This window comes from Callospermophilus lateralis, chromosome 2 (assembly GCF_048772815.1).
Source record: "Callospermophilus lateralis isolate mCalLat2 chromosome 2, mCalLat2.hap1, whole genome shotgun sequence".
NCBI lineage: Eukaryota > Metazoa > Chordata > Mammalia > Rodentia > Sciuridae > Callospermophilus > Callospermophilus lateralis.
Genome location: NC_135306.1, coordinates 64,112,125 through 64,130,906, shown reverse-complemented (window position 1 = coordinate 64,130,906; position 18,782 = coordinate 64,112,125).

Below are 18,782 nucleotides of genomic sequence, written 5' to 3'. Positions count from 1 at the left end.
AAAGCCATGAATGAGGGCACTGCCCTAAATGTGAAGTCTAAACTCCTCAGCCTGGAACATAAAGCTGCTTATGCTGAATCCCTTAGCTCTGCAACTGTGTCTTATTTTGTTCCCTTCCTCTATCCTTTTCATTTGCACTTTAGGCCCAAAAAATAATTTGAAGTTCCTTAACAATTGGGCTATCTCATTCTCCTCTTTGTCCATTGTTAAGCTGATCCTTCTACATGGAAATCTGTCTCTGTCTCCTATCTGGTAAGCATCTACTACTTCCTCAAGATTTAAAGATATATCTTTATTTCTTTAGGTTTATCTCCTCCTAGAATGGAAAATTTCCTCAAAGACAGGAACCATATCTTGTCTTAAATTTCCAAATTCTGCCCTAAAGTGGCACTACATAAATGTATGCTCAATGCTAGATGAATGGATGAATTTTTATAAATGCATTCATTCTTGGTACAATGCTGTAAGGGTGAGAAAGTTTCAGCTATCTAAGAAACAACTAAGTCCACTCAGGGGTAAAAGGGCATTGTTTTTCTAAGACCTTTCCTGTGTCCATAAGATGACATGATGAAGGCAGAGTTTGATATGTTGGGGCCAATCCCTGGATCCCCTTCATTATAAGTTGGACGTTCTTGTGCAAGACATTCTGAGCATGGCACTTCTTTAATTACAAAACAGATAAAATGTCAGAGTTGTCTGTATGACTCAGAAGGTGTCCTCAGCTTGGATTTGAAGAAAAGTTATTACTGGAGTCCTTATACAGGCATGGGAGAGATTAAGGAAACTAACAAGGAAGGTAAGGGAAAAGAAACTACCAACAAGAAGCCAATGCCACCTAGCTGTCAAGGAGAAAATGGAAAAACAGTATTCCTGAACCTGCTGAGAACTGCAGCTATAATGAGAGGAATATTACTCAGCCATAAAATAGACTGATGTTGACTACTGATGTCGACTTTGACATTTTTTTTTTTGCATAAAATGTATAACATATTACTTTCATTTGCATTTTCTCTCCACCACAAATAAAAAGAGGTATTTTGTTGTTTGTTCTTTACTTGCATTTATGACTTTTGCCAGTAAATGGATGGATATGGAGACTTATGCTAAGTGGACTAAGCCAATCCCATAAAACCAAAGGTCGAATGTTTTCTCTGATATGCAAATGCTAACATACAACAAGGGGGAGGGAGGAGAAGAATAGAAGTTCAGAAAATTAGACAAAGTTGAATGAAGGAAAGGGAGGGAGACAGGTTTAGGGAAGACAGTAGAATGAATGTGATACAGCTTTCCTATGTATGTGTATGAATACACCACAGTGAGTCTCTACATCATGTTCAACCACAGACTGAGATCCTAATTAGAATAAGACGTACTCCATGTTTGTATAAATATGTCAAAATATACTCTGTCATGTATAACTAAAAAGAACAAAAAGAAAGAAGAAAGAAAGAAAGAGAGAAAGAAAGAAAGAAAGGAAGGAAGAAAGAAAGAAAGTTACTGCCAGAACAAAGCCCAGAGCAGCAAGGTAGAAGGGGCATAAACACCCCCTCTCCATCCTCTAGTCTTTTACTGGCATTTCCCTCTGGGTGAACACAATTAGAAGCCAGAGCTTAGGGAGCCTGGTGACAAACGACAGAGTCAGCTCCATCTTCCTCTGAGTTCAGAGCAAGGTGGAGAAGGGCAGGGGACAGCTGGGAAGATGCAAGTGAAGAACAAACAGCACAACACCTCTTTTTATTGTTGGTGGGAGAGAAAATGCAAATGAAAGTGATATGTTATGAATTTTATGCAAAGAAATATTGTTTGCCAAAGTCAACATCAGTAGAAAGCTCTGAATATTCAATTTTTTTTTTCTAGAAGGGAAGCTTGGGACTAATATGAGATCTCTGATTGTTTGTCTCCCATTTGTGGCTGGATGACTCTTTTGATTAGAGTCGGGTGCTGAAGAAGCCAAATTCAGAGTTCTAGAACATGTGCACGGTTCATATGGGCACTGATTACAGCCTAGCTTTGGTCTGGTATCTGCCGTTATTACAAGGAGGCTTGAGCACATCTGTTACCACTGCCTACTAAATAATTTGCAGCAGTGTGTGCCCTACCATAGGTATAGGTTACAAGTGAGATACTCAGGCATGAGAAACAATTTTTCTGCAATGTTTTAAAAAAGCTTATACGCAATTTCCAGTAATTATCCAAAGATAACCCAACCCACAACTTTCATACTTCTTAAAATAGACAGTGCTTCTAGGTGGTGTTAGAGTGTAAATCCAGGGCATTATCTGAGGAACACCCCAAAGTCCACCTCCCAAAAGAGCTTTCCCAATCCATTGCCCCAAAATTCTCATGTGAAAACCTCTGGAATCCTCACACAAGTGATCTTCCTTTGGGTTATTTGCAGTCCCACCCTAAAATACACACAACTAGTTAGGATTATTACACATTTGCATGCAGCTGTATTTATCAAGTCAACTCAGTCACTTGTTCGCTTAGTCAATATAGTCAGCCCTTCCCCCACAAGTTGCACATCCACAGATTCAGTCACATATTGAAAATATTCAAAAAAATATTGCATCTGTACTGACCATGTACAGACCATTTTCTGGTCATTAACCTCTACAAACAGCACAACAGCTATTCACATAGCATTTACATCAGGGTATTATCAGTAACCTAGTGATGCTTTAAAGTATATGGGAAGATTTTATATATTATGCGCAAATACTATATCATTTTATATAATGATCTTGAGCATCCTCATATTTTGGTGTTCTGTAACCAATATACCATGATACCAGGGGATGAGTGTATTACCAAGAGCCTACTCTGCACTAGGTACTATGCTGGGAGCATTTGCACAAACCTAGAACAGCACCATGGCATAGGCTATTCAGAGATGGCAGAAGGTTAAAGAGAACTGACAAAATGTCCAGAGCTACAGACCTTATCAGAGAGGATTCAATACTGTGTGCCTGGTTAGCCTAATTAGGGAGTGAAGAGACCTGTGGGATTGGGGCAGAGATAAATAATGTGAGCTCACTTTAGCTTGGCACAGAGATATGTCTTTCAATAATGGCATAAATCATGATACTTGCAATCATTTGAACACTTATTATGTGCCCAATAAAATGCTAATATGTTAGAGATTTCTTTATTTCTGATTCTTTCCTTCCATGAAGGGTATTGGAATACTCATTCTTTTAATGTTAAAATTGAGGTTCAGAAGGGAAGTGATTCACCCACATCCACACAGCTGATAAATGGCACAGTCAGAGTCCACGTCTGCCTTGGGTCTGTGCTCTCTCCACTCTACAACAGCGTCCTTCTGTGGGTTTGAACTAGTAAAGCATCTTCTTCTCCTCAAGTCTAGCTATTACAAAATGCTGAGATGTTACTGGCCTCTTGAAAAGAGAAAATACTAAAGGGGATTTCTCATGGTGTTGCCCTTTACTGTTTTGTTTTCTGAGAAAAAAAAGAAAAAAAAAAACAAAAAACGAGAAAAACTCCCTAACAGATTACTCAACAAATGTTTGGTGAATGAATAGCTCTATAATTAAGCAGCTAGAAATCATGCAACATTTTAAAACACGTAAAACACAAGAAGATGTCTCAATTCCTCCCCAAGAGTCATTTCCCATTAAATCCCAATTTTCCACTTGATGAACTGCAGACCCTCCCAATATCAACAAAGATTAGGCAGCGTCTCCTTGCCAGGCGGAGGCTTTCCCTTGCTTGCTGTCAAGAAGCAAACTATAACAAATTGGGGTTGGACCAAATCAAGGACCCATAAATGAGTAACTTTGCTCAATGGCCTTCTGGCTTTCTTGGCTTGGCACATTCCATGGAGAAATAAAACAAGGCAGAGAAGATGACCCAAGAGTTTCAGGAAGTCCTACCCCCTTTCTTGGAATTTATCAACTGGGTTAGTTCCCATGGATGGCCTGGCTTTCTTTTAATTGCACATTGTCAGGCTTAGAGCCATGAATTTCCATGGGACAGATGGGCCCACAGCCAAATGTTTGTCTCTTCATCTGACTTAACAAAAATCACCCAAGACTGTGCCCACTCAGACCACAATGGGCAAGGAACAGAGACCTAGGTCAGCTACTTCTGGAGATGTGGCTGCTCCCAACCCCACTGTTTCCAGGACATGGCTGATGTAACTCAGTAGCAAATGTCTACACGGCCTGAAAGTGATAGAAAAAAAAGGGGACATAGTTTTCCCCAACAAAAACTAGGAAGCCCAAAGCAGACTCCACCTCATGGAAACAAACCTTGCTGAGACACCATTTCCACTGAAACTCTGTGAAAGACTTCAAATAGAACTGGGGGAACATAACCCAACCCCTCCCCATGATTTCTACGAACTAGGTACATCTTGGTGAACATACTCTGGTTCTTGCTCCATCACGGGTAGGAAAAATAAAGAAGTCAGGGTATTCCTACCCAAACCACTTGCCTCGCCTGACTTCTGCCTGCATCTCCACTGTGGAGGGAAGGCTGAGCATCCTTCTTGAGACTGATTTCTCTCAGTCAGGCCCACTGTGGATCAATTTCTCTCCAATGGCCCTGGCTCCTGGGCTGCAGCATCACCACCTCCTCTTTTTGTCCTTCTGGCCCTACAAATGGCGAGTACTTAAGTGCTTCCTATTATTATTGATGTCTGGATTGCCTGTCTTATTTGGTTTTTCTGTTTCTCCATCATCTGTGAAGCCAATTCTGTTAATAAATTCAATCTGTTGTCAATCGTTGACGTGATTCCTGTCTTCCCAATTAGACTTTGACTGATGACATATATATTCTTCCTCTTGTTGAAAGGTCCCCAGCCAGGAAGGCAAGACATCAAACAAAAGCTTAATCTTCTATCTCTCATGTCAATATGTTCCCCCTTCACCTGGCTGACAACTAGTCTGTGGGTTCACATCAAGTGTGTGAGAAATTAGAACTGTATTTAGAGGTCTCTCAAAGAATACCTGCTGGGCAAATGAGTGTCCAGAATATTATCATCTCTTTCCTGGTCAGATGATGGATGCAAGGATACACAGAATCCAAGATGTGACAACACACTGGAGTTTCTGGACAGGAAAGAGATGCTACTATGTTGGACTGATGAAGGGTGTCTCCATTGACTCTGTTACCAGGTGTAATGGTGGAGCTTAGTATGACCTAAAATATTTTATAAATAAAAGTTACCTTGGACACATATGCTATAGTTTGCATTTGGTATATCACTTTAGATTTATGCAGAAGTTTAATCTCCAAAATTATGTTAATGGTACCAATAGAATGGAAACTTAATCCAACTATAGTGTTTAGAGGTGGGATCTTTGGCAAGTGGTTAGACAAGACCATTAGGATGGAGTCCTGTAACTGGATCTTGCTTATTTTATTAGAGGAGGAGAGAGGCACATATGTATAGATGTATATTCCCTGTCTCTTGCCATATGATGATTTGTACCACCTGCAGACTCTGCCAGCAAAAAGTCATCACCAGATGAGCCCCCATAGATTGTGTAAGTCTGGAATACTGAGTCACGACAAACCTTTTCTTCTTTATGTAGTCTGCCTCAGGTATTTCATTAAATTAATAGAAATGGACTAATACAACATGTTAGACCACTATTGCAATGAATGACAAAACCCAAATAAATTAATTTAACTATAAAAAGAATTAATGTTTCACAAGATTGAAAAGTTAAGAGATAATCCAAACCTTAGAAAGCTGGGTCTGAAAGTTCTCTCTCCACCTGACTTGCTTTCCTTTGTGTTGCATTTATTCTCAAACTCTTCCTCATGACTGCTGAAAGGACTCCTATAGCTCCAGGTTACACAGGATTGTAATATCATTGGTCTCAGAAATACAGACATTCTCTCTCTCTCTCTCTCTCTCTCTCTCTGAGTGTGTGTGTGTGTGTGTGTGTGTGTGTGTGTGTGTGTGACTATAAGAAAAAACTCTGCTGGCCCTGCCTAGATTTTGTAGCCACCTCTGAACCAATTAGTGTGTCATGGACTGCAGGCTCTGGGAGGTCATGCCAAATGAAGTATCCAAGTCCTCAGCCAAAACCATAGGAGGAGAAAGAGAATCCCTCAACTGAAGGAAAGGGAAATGTGGGCCAGTGACAACTGTTGTGTAATACCACCACAAACAAAAAGAAAGTATCAGCTTTGAATTAGACAACTTGAAATTGAATTCTAATTCCATCATCAATTCGCTGTGGAAAGCTAGGCAACGAATTTCATCTCTCTCAGCCTTGATTTCCTCACTTGTAAAATGTGTGTACCTGGCCTTGGAACAGTACTGTGTAAGCCTTTTTAACTAAAGACTCTCTATGCAAGTAAATACTTATGCAAAACAGATAAAACCTTACAAAAGCTGGTGGGAGAGGTGACAGAGGGCTGGGAGCCCCCCCTTGTTGGGGTTTCTTGTGACTTTTATCCCCCTGATGGGACTTCTCAAAACTCCTGGGATCCTCAGAGCACTGTGTGAGAAACCTTGAAGCAGCTGATCTCCAGGGCCTCTTCCAGATTGAACTTTGGGGAATTCTGTGTAGATTGTTCAACCCTCTTTAATCTAATTTTTCTCACTTTCCCTCTATTTATTTTTGGGCCCAAATCATGGACTTTGGCTATGTGTGAGAGGCCACTTAGGAAAAATAATCATTTATTCAAATACCCTGCCAATTTACTTTGGCCTATTTGGAGCTTGTTTTTCCTGACGAGGAGGGAATAAATTTCCCAAACCCACTTTCAAGTTGGGACTAGAAAAGGTGAGTGTACAAGTGAGGAAAAGCAGGCAACGGAAGTTGCCAACGCTGAGCTGAGCTGGAGGCTGTGAATTCAAACAACCTCCTATTTCCCCCTCTTGGCACCTAAGGCCAAGTGCACGCTCTGGAACGGATGGAAGAGGGGATGCTGTGGGTTTTGGCTTCTCAGCTTGTGAAAACTTGCTCTTGGGGAGACACCTTTAGCTCCAACATGAATGTCTTTGATTGAGATACAGCATCGGGAAGAGGAGGGAAGGAGGCAGGAGACTGGGCTTTCCTATAGCCAAAGGTAAGGTGAAGGAGGATTCTTTGATACAAGCTCCACCACGAGTGAGAAATTGGTTCCAAGGAGATTTTGAAGGAGGCCAGGACCTTTGGTTTTCTTTTTCATATGATTGTTTATTCAGAAAATATTCAGATAGAGGCTAAGAAGTGTCAGACACTCTTTGGTAAATAATAGTGGTCTCTGGCCTATGAGACCTTAGAATCAATTGTAGAGACCATGCATCAGGCATGTGGGAAGGCCAGCATTCAGCTGGTGCACTCAGGCTGGCTGGTGACTCATGGTGTCTATTCTGATTGGCTGGTTCTAGGCTGTACTAACACTTCAACATTTTAATATCATCCCTGCTCTGCGATGTGAGAGAAGTACCACCAGATATATGTTCCACTCTACAGTAGCACTACAAAGAAGGAAAATGCCCGGGGGAGCTAAACAAGGTTTTATGAGAGATGGCAGCATTGGGTCTGTGTCCTAAAAGAAAAGTAGGACATCACCAAAGGGTAGAAGAGGAGAAGGGAAAGGATATTGTAGAGGACAGAAGAGCAGGACCATGCTCTATGGCTTGGATATGCACACAGAGCTTGGGAAGAGAAACATGTAGCTTGGTGCCCATGGATGAATTGGAAGTGGACTGTGATAAGGCCTGTAAGTTCTGCTTAGAATCCTGGTCTTGGTCACGTGAGCAGTTGGGAGCCATTGAGAGCTGAGTGAAATATACAAGCTGACATTTGAGCAGATTCCCTTAGCACAGGGATAGGAATGAAGCACAGGGGAAGACAATGGGAAGGCCAGTCTAAGCCACCTGTGCCTATATACCTAACAATTGGTACAATTTCCTTTCTAATCAAATCCAACATTTATTGAACATTTACTCTGTGCCCAGCCTTTTCAAAATGTTCTCTGTCCTGAAATTCTCAGCACATTCCTAGCTCTACTCACTGACCCCAAGTTAAAGATGAGAAGATCGAGGCTTTAAGAAGCAGCAACATCATGATCCATTGGGAGACAGGATTAGGAGGGAAAAGCAGAGGCTGGTATGGAAGAAGGGACCTTTAGCAAATGTCCTGTATGTGCCTGATCCATGGAATGAGCCTGACAGCTAATTTTCACAAAACAGTCTGCACCTTGGTTGATGGCAGTTGCACTTTTCCTGTTACTCAGGCCAAAATTTTTGGAGTCATTTCTCTCTCTCACATCTCACATTCAATCCATCAAGACATCATGTTAGCACTCAGTGTTCAAAATGTATCCAGAACGTAACCAAGTTTCTCCCTACCCTATTGCCAGCTTGGCTCATCTCATCTTCATTTCTTCCCTGGATTCCAGTCATAGTCTTGAAAGGGGTATCTTGTGTCTCTCCTGCCCCCTATAGACTGTCTTCCACACAGCAACCTGTGCAATTCAGCTCTGATTACCTAAAATCATTCCTCAAAATTCTGAACTCCCCAAGTCAATAAAGTCAATGTTCTTGATTTGCCTCTCATGACCAAGTTAAGCCCACTTCTCCATTACCTCCCAACCTCCTCTCTTACTCCTTACCCCATTGTTCACTCCACTCTGGCAACACAGTCCTCCTGCCTCTTCCTCAAATTCACCAGCAGTGCTCCTCCCTCAGGACCTTTGATCTAGCTCCTCCCTATACCTGGAACTTTCATTCTACCTCTATATATCCTCTCAGGTTAGCCTCTCATTCTCAGATCTTTTCTCTTAAAGATAATGCTCACTATCCTACTTAATGTTGAAACCTGATCCCCCACTACTGTGAAGCTATCCCCACTGCATAGAAATTACCACTTTCTAATATAGTATACATTTTCTTATGCATTATGGTTATTGTCTTTTCTTGCTAGAATGTAAGTTCAATGAGAGCAAATATCCTGTCTGATATTTTCTGTCTGATATCTGATTCATTGACAAATTCAAAGTGGCCAGATCTGTGTTGGGTATTTAGTAGACACTCCATAAATGCCTATTGAATGGCAGGAGATGGGGCTATAGTAGATTTTCCAAATAAGTGAAATAGAACCAGCACTTGAACTTAGATGTACCAATGACAAGTCCTGGCTTTTGCCATCACACATGAGTGAGAAAGGAAAACCAGCTGAACTCTTGATGATAATAGCACTGACAGTGGGATTTTACACCAATCATGCCATAATGAGCCATCATTATGGCGGTGGCTGCAGCAAAGAAGAAAGTGAGCTTTGCTTGCTCAGTTTTGTTGCTGTGGGTTATTTTTAATTTTAAATAATAAGATTCATGACTGGAAAAGACATCTTTCGTGTGTGTATGTGTGTGGTGTGTGTGTGTGTGTGTGTGTGTGTGTTAGAGGCGTTGGCCTTCATCCTAGAGCCTTACCTCATTTAGCAGGCATTTAACAGAAGCAGCATTGTTGAATACCAACTAATTATTTGGCAACAGAGGAAAAGACTGAGAAATGGGTGGGTACAAAGCACCTGACAGGATGAAATGTTGGTCATTCACAAGCATCTTTCAGAAGGAGGAGTAGCCAACAAAGGCTGCACTAGGAGCTCCCTGTAGGAACTACTAATTTTCTATCAAGTTGTTGAATCTGGGAGGTGAGGCTGAATTTGCAGGAAAGAGTCCCCAGAATTAACCAGGATTGCTTGGACTCCCCTGGATTTATGGCCTGGAGCCTGGGACCTGGGACGGGGTTAGCTGTTTATCTACACTCCAGGCTTTTCCTGATTAATACTGAGGAGTGCCCCTGAGTGTCCAGAGAATGCAGTGGCCACAGGAACACTGTCTAGAAGAAAAGTTGGGTTGGGAGGGATCAGGGGTCAAATAGAAGAGTCAAGACCAGTCCTCACCCTGGCAATGTAGTTAGGATCTTTCCTTAACTTTATACTTGCTCTAAGTGTGCAGACCCAGATGTGGCTTGGTGAAGAGTGCTTTGCTAAGACACATAGGCTCTCCCGCATGGTTTCTTTGAGCCCTACCTTCTAGTTGCAGTGATGTGTTAAGTGAGTAGGATCACCAAGTACTCAGTGCTCAAAGGACTTTCCTCCTTCTTCCTACCAAATCACTGTCATCATTATAAGATAGGATGCTATGGATCAGCTCCCACTACAACAGAAACAAATTTATTTTGCATATACATCCAATGATTGCCCTTCCCCCAAACTTTCCAACTTACTAGACTGCCAACCACCAAAGATGATATCAAAATGTGATCATCTGTAGAATTAATTTTTTTTCTAAAATAGCTGCTTTACAATAGTTTCTTCTACAAAAGAAACATCCCTGCACTTTTACTCCCAGTTCACTTGTGTTGGTGTGCAGCAAAAACCACAGGTGTTCATTAAATCCCAGTGCAGTTTTAGTTTCCACATTTGTCAAAGGCCATATTTGACTTACTGCATGCACCATTTAAAATTTGCATCCTGTGTCATAAAAGTCCTTATGAGATACCTTCCTGGTCTTACTAGTGCCTTTTCAAATTTCTTAATTATAAATGCTAATCTTGTCTATTCCGCAGTTTATGTTGGCTTTGGACACCCTCCGTGCTGGCAGTTCTCCAGCTGCAGTTGGCATCTGAAACCCCTGCAGAGCTGGTTCAAGACTAGATTGCTGGGTCCCACCTCAGAGTTTCTGGTTCAAGAGGTCTGGAACAGACCTCAAAATTTCCCTATGTTCATATATGAATACACCACCAGTGAAACTCCACCACATGTACAACCACAAGAATGACGTCCTAATTAGAAAAAGTTATACTCCATTATATGTATAATATGTCAGAACACACTCTAGTGTCATGTAAATCTAAAAAGAACAATTTATTTATTTATTTATTTTTTACAAAAGTTTGCACTTCTGATAAGTTCCCAGATAATATGTGTGCTGTTGGCTCTGGGGTCTCACTTTGTGAATTTCTGTTCTATGCTCTCTACTTTTTTCCTTGAAAACAAACAAACAAAAAAAGTTCATTTAGAACTGAATTCAGCTGGAGTTAGCAAATTCAATGGCCGTGAGGTCAAATGGCTGTAGGAGGGTAACTGGGAGGGAAGGGAGATCAGGGCTTAGAGATGCATGTGGATGTAGTTCATGTTTCTCATGGTTCTATGTAAACTTCTTCATGGAGAAAGAACCCAAAGACTGAAGTGATGCATATCAGGAATATTCCAGAATGTAATATTAAAAATCAAGCCAAATAGGCTTAAACCAATTGGCTCATCTTAACCAAAAGGGCACCGATGTTCTCACTTCAGGCATGGATTGGTCTACATGCTGGCCGCTGCTTCTTCTCTGTTTGCTTCTTTTCAAAGAGATTCTTGATTCTGGTCACAAGATGAATAAAAACCACTGGCCAAATCCTTTAGGAAGCCTGCCGTTAAAGTTGCTTCAGAAGCACAGGCTGTGGGGGTGGTGATCCAGAAAAGGAGAAGGGCAAGGAATAGATACACACATCATATCTTAACTATAATGGCCATTCCTACTTGAATACCAAGGAAAATCTGTGGCAATCTAAAAATAGCCAGTACAATTTTAATTATCAAGGCTTCCTGTTACCAAAACCCACCCTCTATTCAGCTAAGAAAATGCCACTAAGACAATTTACCTTGGAACTCTCACATAACCTTTATCTCCTTTGCCACTGGAAAGTGTAAAGTTTATCTGGTGGCCTTCACGGTGGGACCTGTCATTTTAAAAGAAGAATTTACTGGAGAGGGTGACAGGCAAGGGGAAATCATAGCCATCATTTTTCTCAGATCCGCACAAGTACTTTAAAAACAAAATCTTTTCTTCTGCTAAAAAACACCTGCCTAGCTACAGAGTCAAATAGGAGACTCTGAAAGGACATAATGCTATTTTAAGTGCCATTTTCAGTCCCGTAGAGTTTTCATTTCGTTCTTCATGTAATAGGCACATGCACAAAGGCAACTAAGTAGAACAAAGCAGAAAATACCAGCAGGCAACTGACTGCCTTCAGCTACACTGCTCCCCACCCAGAACACTGTCAGTCACTGGTGGGGCCTGCAGAATTAAGCCAGTTGAGAGGTTTCTGCTGTAGTTGTTGCTGTTTATTGTTGGGTCGGTGTGTTTGTATACATAAAGATATATAATATGTACACACACACACACACGCACATACACACACACACACACATTCTTCTGAAGGCTGCTGGTTTCTCAGAACGCTGTGCTGGAAGCAAGGATTGGGTTGAATTTTAAAAGACCCTTTAGAAACAAAGAATGATTGCAAAATTTGTGCTAGTTTTCTGAGTTGTAGTCTGGAGAAAAAAAAAAAAATTATTGGGCCCTGGAAACTTGCCTCCTTGTATAAGACCCTGGACTGTGTATTTCATTATGCTAAGTTGTCACAGTAAACATTTTTCCACTATGATATAAGCTAAAGGATGGGTTGGGGGTGAATTTTAGATAAGCTTGGTTGAAGTAACAGGAACCCACTTATGTATGAAGGGATATGTTAGAAAGACAATGGAAGTTACTAGAATGAAAGGGAGAGAAATCGCTGGACCTTGGGACTTGGTACTGCCAAGCCTCTTTACTTATACTCTTTGTCTCATCCTCCAACCCCACATCTCTCCACTCTGTTTGCCTCCGCCCGACTTCATTCTTTCCTGCTGAAAACAGATTTCCACAGATGGTGGAAGATGGACATTAGCAGCTCCTTGTTCCTGTCCTACAATTTCTATGACCCCAAAGGCAAGACACCTCATCCTTCTACATCTAAGGACAAACTCTGAAGAAAGAGGAGTCTAAAAGGAGGTGAGCAAGGAGTGACCTGAGAGTGGGGGAAAACTCAGCAGAGACTGATTGCCACAAAAATGCCAGCAGGATAGAGCTGCAAGGAGGAGGCAAAAGAATTAAACACCACAGAGGGACCAAGTAGAATGTGATAGAAGCATTCTTGATAAGGTTGAACACCTCCCCCCACCCCCATTAATGTTACATTTGTTTCTGTTCATAGTACCTGGATATACAAAGAATCACATCGCAGTGCCTCCCTTGATTATTGTTGCAAACAAAGTGAAATACATCCCAGAAGGGCCATGATGGGCCAAGCTCCCATCACAGGCTTCTCTTCCCCCTTGCCTTATAATGGTGGACCAGCTATGTCATGTCATGTTTGCTTCTAGAGGAAGATGCTCTAACTCACTGTCCTACCAGGATTATAATTGGAGTTGAGGAAAAGTTGTTTTCTAAGGAAGAGAAGGAACAAAAGTGGTGGGCAACCGATGAAAGTGGTTATAAGATACAGCCAAGTGTAAGCATGGCCCAGCCATCCAAGAACAACAATCATTCGTTATTTAAGCCAACATTTGTTTTGTACCTACTAGGTGTTCTACCTGTTTAGGTGTGTTACACAGACATAAATGGGACAAGATCCAAAACTTTCAGCATTCAAGTTATTTCTGGATAGACATGTGAAAATAAATTGGGTGCTATAGGATCAGTGCTATACAGGTTGAATAACCCTTATCTAAAAGGCTTAAGACAAGAAGTATTTCAGATTTGGGGTACTTTTGAATTTTAGAATATTTGCATATATGTAATGAGGTCTCTTGGAGATGGGACCCAAGTCTAAACATGATATTTTGATCATGTTTGATATACATTGTATATACATAGCCTGAAGGTAATTTTATATGATATTTTTAGTGCACCTGCATTTTGACTGCAAGCCATCACATGAAGATGGGTATAAAATTTTTCACTTGTGGCATTGTGTTGGCAGTCAAAACCTCACAGATTTTGGAGCATTTTAAAATTTGTATTTTTGGATTTGGGATGCTCAACCTGTATTAGAAGAATTTGAAAAGTAGCAAGGGAGTAGGAGAGAGAGGAATGGATTCTGTTGGGAGAGATATATTGGGCAGTTTCATGGGGAAGCAACATTTCCAGAGAGAGCTTAGAGGCCTGGGAGATTTGCAGGTGAACAAGGTGGGTTCTCAAAGAAGTCTCCCTAATTAACCACTGAGCTTAGAAATTAAGTGATTTCACCAAAGTAACTCAGCTAGAGAATGGCAGGGCTAGATCAGAACCCACATTTGACTACCCCAGGAGTGCATTGTCCTCTCCACCACATGAAATTTTGAGTATGGAAGGTCGAAAAGAAATGGTGAGCACTGTCCTGGTTTCAGTATATAATGTCTAGAATCACAGATATTATGTAACCAGGGCATTACCAACTCATTAGCTTTGAAGAATGAGCAGTAGCAAATGCTCCAATAAATTATAAATTTATGCAAAAATTGTCAGGACCAATCTGTTTCAGAAAAACACCACTGGCCACCATAGGCCCTTGAGTGCCCCCACATATTACATTAATAGACCTTGAAGTGCATTTTAATAAAATGATAAGGGTTGAGTTTTAAGACATGCTATTTCCTTATTGAAGCTGTGATTCATGGTGAGGGCAGGACCCTTTGGTTCCCATTAGAAAACAAAAATGCTAAGTAGAGGAGCATTCTGTTTTACTTGTACAAACTAGAAGGGCAGACATTTAGACCTGACAGCTGAGAACTCAAATGTCACTGGACTGAATCAGCTGTTATGAATTTAGCTTTTTCCAAGAGAAGGTTGAGAAGAAGATTCATCTGAGTTCCTGAGCAGAGTTTCAGAAATCCTGTGAAAAGCCAGACTGGAAAAGAGCTGCCATGGGTGGGTCTCTTGGGCTGGATGGGCAGGAGGTTCAGTGGCAGTAATAGCTGGGAAAGACAGTAGTGGCACTAATCATGCCTGATAGAGCTGGTGTGCAAGTCACCGCCCCTAAACCACCAGCTTGGCAAAGGCAGCTCCGGCTCCACAAATATAATGCTTAGCCAGAAACTGACAGAAGGCATCAGGTAGACACTACTTTTGAACTGAGCAAAGGCTTCATCTGTGGCAATGTGATCCAAGCAGAAGTATCAGGAATACCATAGACATCATCTTTCAAACCGAAGATGCAATTAAAGCAAAACAGATTAAGTATTATGCTTTTGTGGATGGCTTGTGGGAGAGAACACATCCCCTCCAAAGTCTCAGTACACTTTCACTCACATCATTCCAGAGAAAAGAGGAACACTGACCATTGTCAAGGATGAAGGGAAAAACCATCAAAAAACATAGTAAACCAGCCACACAATTTGTGAAATGAATTGCCACTCTCTGCAGTTGCATCAAAATTCTGAATTGTCATCACAATAAAAAATAAAAACAAAGCCTCTGAGTGCCATCTCATGGAGAGACCTAACCCACTCATGTCAAGGCTTTTGTCAACCTCTCTTGCTCAACCCTTTTAAGCTGTGGTTATGTTATTGGTGTGCATCAGGTTGGGGAACTTGGAGCCATTTCCTGTCTATCTAGTAATGTTTGTTTGGTTATTTTTTGTGATTTTGTAGATAGACTTTCAAACATATGAATCCTGGATCTACCGTTTACTGGTTGTACAGTCTTGAGTAAGTTACGTAATCTCTGTGAAACACAACTCAGGAGTCTTGGAAAGAATGATTATATGAGACAATAGCTACAAAGTGCTGAGCACAGCACTAGAACACAGCAGTTGCCCAACACGGGAGCTATTGGTATTGTTCTGGATTATTAAATCATGGTCTCTGCCTTTTAACACCTTAGAATTCAATAGGAAAATCTGACTGGCTCATGCAGGAACAACTGAACAGTCCCCCAAGTGGAAGTTGTGGGTATTTCTAAATTTAAGATTTTTTCCTAGTCTGCTGCATCTGGAGGTTTCTGTCCAATAGACAGTGACAGCATTTGCAAAAAATTCAGAGAAATATCACAGACTCTCACAAGACTAAAAAAGTGTTCTGGATTCTAGAACATATCAAGATGTTTATCTAACATGGAAAAGCGAAAAAGACCTAGTGATGCAAACATCTTTGGGCAGTGAGAATATCAACTTTGGCTGCACCCAGGAGATTTTAAAATTCCAATGCCATTCAACAAGATTCCAAAACAATTCAATGGAAAAAAAAGACATTTTTTTCAATAAATGATTCTGGGAAAATTGGATATTCATATGCAACACCTCACAATATACACAAAAATAAACTCCAAATGGATAATAGCCCTATAATCCACTAAAAGCTAAAAGTTTGGCAGAAAACAAGGGAAACTTTCATGACATTGAGTTGGCCAAAGAGTTCTTAGATATGACACAAAAGCAACTCACAAAATGAAAAATTGATACTTTGTACTTTATCAAAATTAAAATGTTTGTAACAAAAAAACATAAAAAAAATGAAAAGGTCAGTCATGGACTGGCAGAAATACTAACAAATCACATATCTGATAAAAGACTTATTTTAGAATATATAAAGAACTTTTATAGTTTAATATGAAGACACATAATCCAAGATGATTTCAATAGACATTGCAACATTTACAAATGATTAATACATACTTGAAAATATATTTAATATCATTAGTCCTTAGGAAATAAAAACCAGTACAACAGTGATATATCACTATGCAGTAACTAGAGTGGCTAAAATTTTAAGACTGAAAATACCTAGTATTGACAAGACATGAAGAAAATGAAAACTTAATTCATTGCTGGTGAGAATGAAAAATAGTACACATTGGAAAACAGTTATTTTGCTCTTAGAAATATACTTAAGAGAAATGTAAACATATTTCCACACAAAGGCACATACACTAACATTTAGCAATATCATTCACAATAATAATGGAAAAATCCAAATGTCCATCAACTGAAGATTAAACAAAATGTGGTAGATTCATACATTGGAATACTGTTCAACAATAAAATAAACATGCTATAACATCAATAAACCTCAACAATATTATGAGATGTGAAAGAAACCAAATCAAAAGACTATATATGGGGGCTGGGGTTGTGGCTCAGTGGGAGAGTGTTCACCTAGCACATGCAAGGCCCTAGGTTCGTTCCTTAGCATCACATAAAAATAAATAATGAAGGTATTGTGTCCAACTACAACTAAAAAATAAATAAAAGTACCTAAAAAAAAAAAAAAAAGACTAGGGCTGGGGCTGGGGCTCAGCAGTAATGCACCTGCCTGGCATGGGTTTGATTTTCAGCATGTAAATAAAATAAAGGTCTATCAACAACTAAAAAAAAATTTTAAAAGACTAAATATGATACGATTCTATTTGTATGAATGTACATAAAAGATAAACTGATAGAGATCTTAGAAAGCAAATAAGTGGTGATCTAAGGCCAGAGATAAGAGTAAAGATTGGACTAAAAATTGGGAAAAGGGAATTCTTAGCAAAAATATTCTAAAACTAGATTTTAGTAATCTCTGTATAATTATTTCGTATATATTTTTAAATAATTGAATTTATGATTATAAAGGGTGAATTTTATGCCATGTAAATTAAACCTCAATAAAGCTTTTTCAAAATTTCTAGTGTTCAAACTTCCCTCCAGGTCTGTTACATTAGAATCTCTGGGGCAGGGACCTGAACATCAGCTTTTCTACAGTTTCTTCAGATATTCCACTGGGCAGCCAATGAAACCCACTGAAGTAGAAGAAAAAGTGTAAATTTGAAATACATCTGCAAAACTCGCCAGCTGTGTGGCTCGGAGAATATTATCTAATCTCTCCAAACATTATTTTTCTTGTTTATAAGATGAAGACATTAATACCTACATCACCAAGTGTATTAAGGCTAAAATGAGATGATGAATTTAGAATTATAAATAATGTCAACTATTATATCTTGTAAATTTCCTGGGACCAATAGAATCTAGAAGGAGATGACAGTTATGTGATATGAATTCATACAGATAGATGTCACTAGTAATTTGGAGTTGTTTTGCAGTGGAGATAAGGTCACATGGTTGAGGTGTTGAAATCTCAAAACCTTCTGCACAGCCTTTCTCAGCTGCTGTAAAGATATTCAGATGATCTTGTACCAATTAGAGTGTGTTCAGCTGCAAGTAACAACATACCTAATTTTTAATGTCTTAAATTGTGATCATTTTTTATTTTAACAGATAATCCAGTGGGCATTCCAAGTTTGTTTTGGAAATTCAAGGACCAAGACTTAACATTTTTTAATTTTGTCATTAATTCCCCAGTAGGCAGTTTCTTCCCACATGGTCAGAAAATGGCTGCTGGATCTCCAAAGAACTCATTCTCATGTAGGACAGCACAGCAAGCAAGGCAGCTACAGAGGAGAAGGAGAAGAAAAAAAAAGTTTCTCTTCAATTACCTCTTTCTTATTGGTAAGAAATGAAAATCCTTTCCATGAAGTCCCAAGAAACATTCCTTTTATATAATCTTAGCTTCAATTGGGTCAAATTCCCACCCTGTTTGCAAGGAAGGAGGAGGAAGGGTCACTGGGGAGGAATCTAAGAGCATCTGCCATGTTACTATCTTCAGATGGTGTTTTACAGCTATGCATATGTAGCAGACAGTGTTCTTAATTACAAGCAACAGAAAATGTCCCTGACTAATTTAGCCAGAAAATGACTTTATTCACAAGATTTTGAGTAATTCAGAGTCATCAAGATGTCTAAAGAATGAAGCTTGAGGTTAAACTGCCAGAAACAACGTCCAAAACCATGTTTGAAATCTGTTCTAATGAAGAAACCCCTGCTTCTGTCGGTCATCCCACTCTGGAGCTGCAGTTTGTACCATTGCTCTTTCTCTGATGAGAAACTGATCTTGTTTTTCCCATTAGGGCCACAACCATTGAAGATGGAGAGTGAGGAGAGAGTTCCCTGGCCTTTGGCTGTTGTGTCAGTAGCTCCCCAGTCG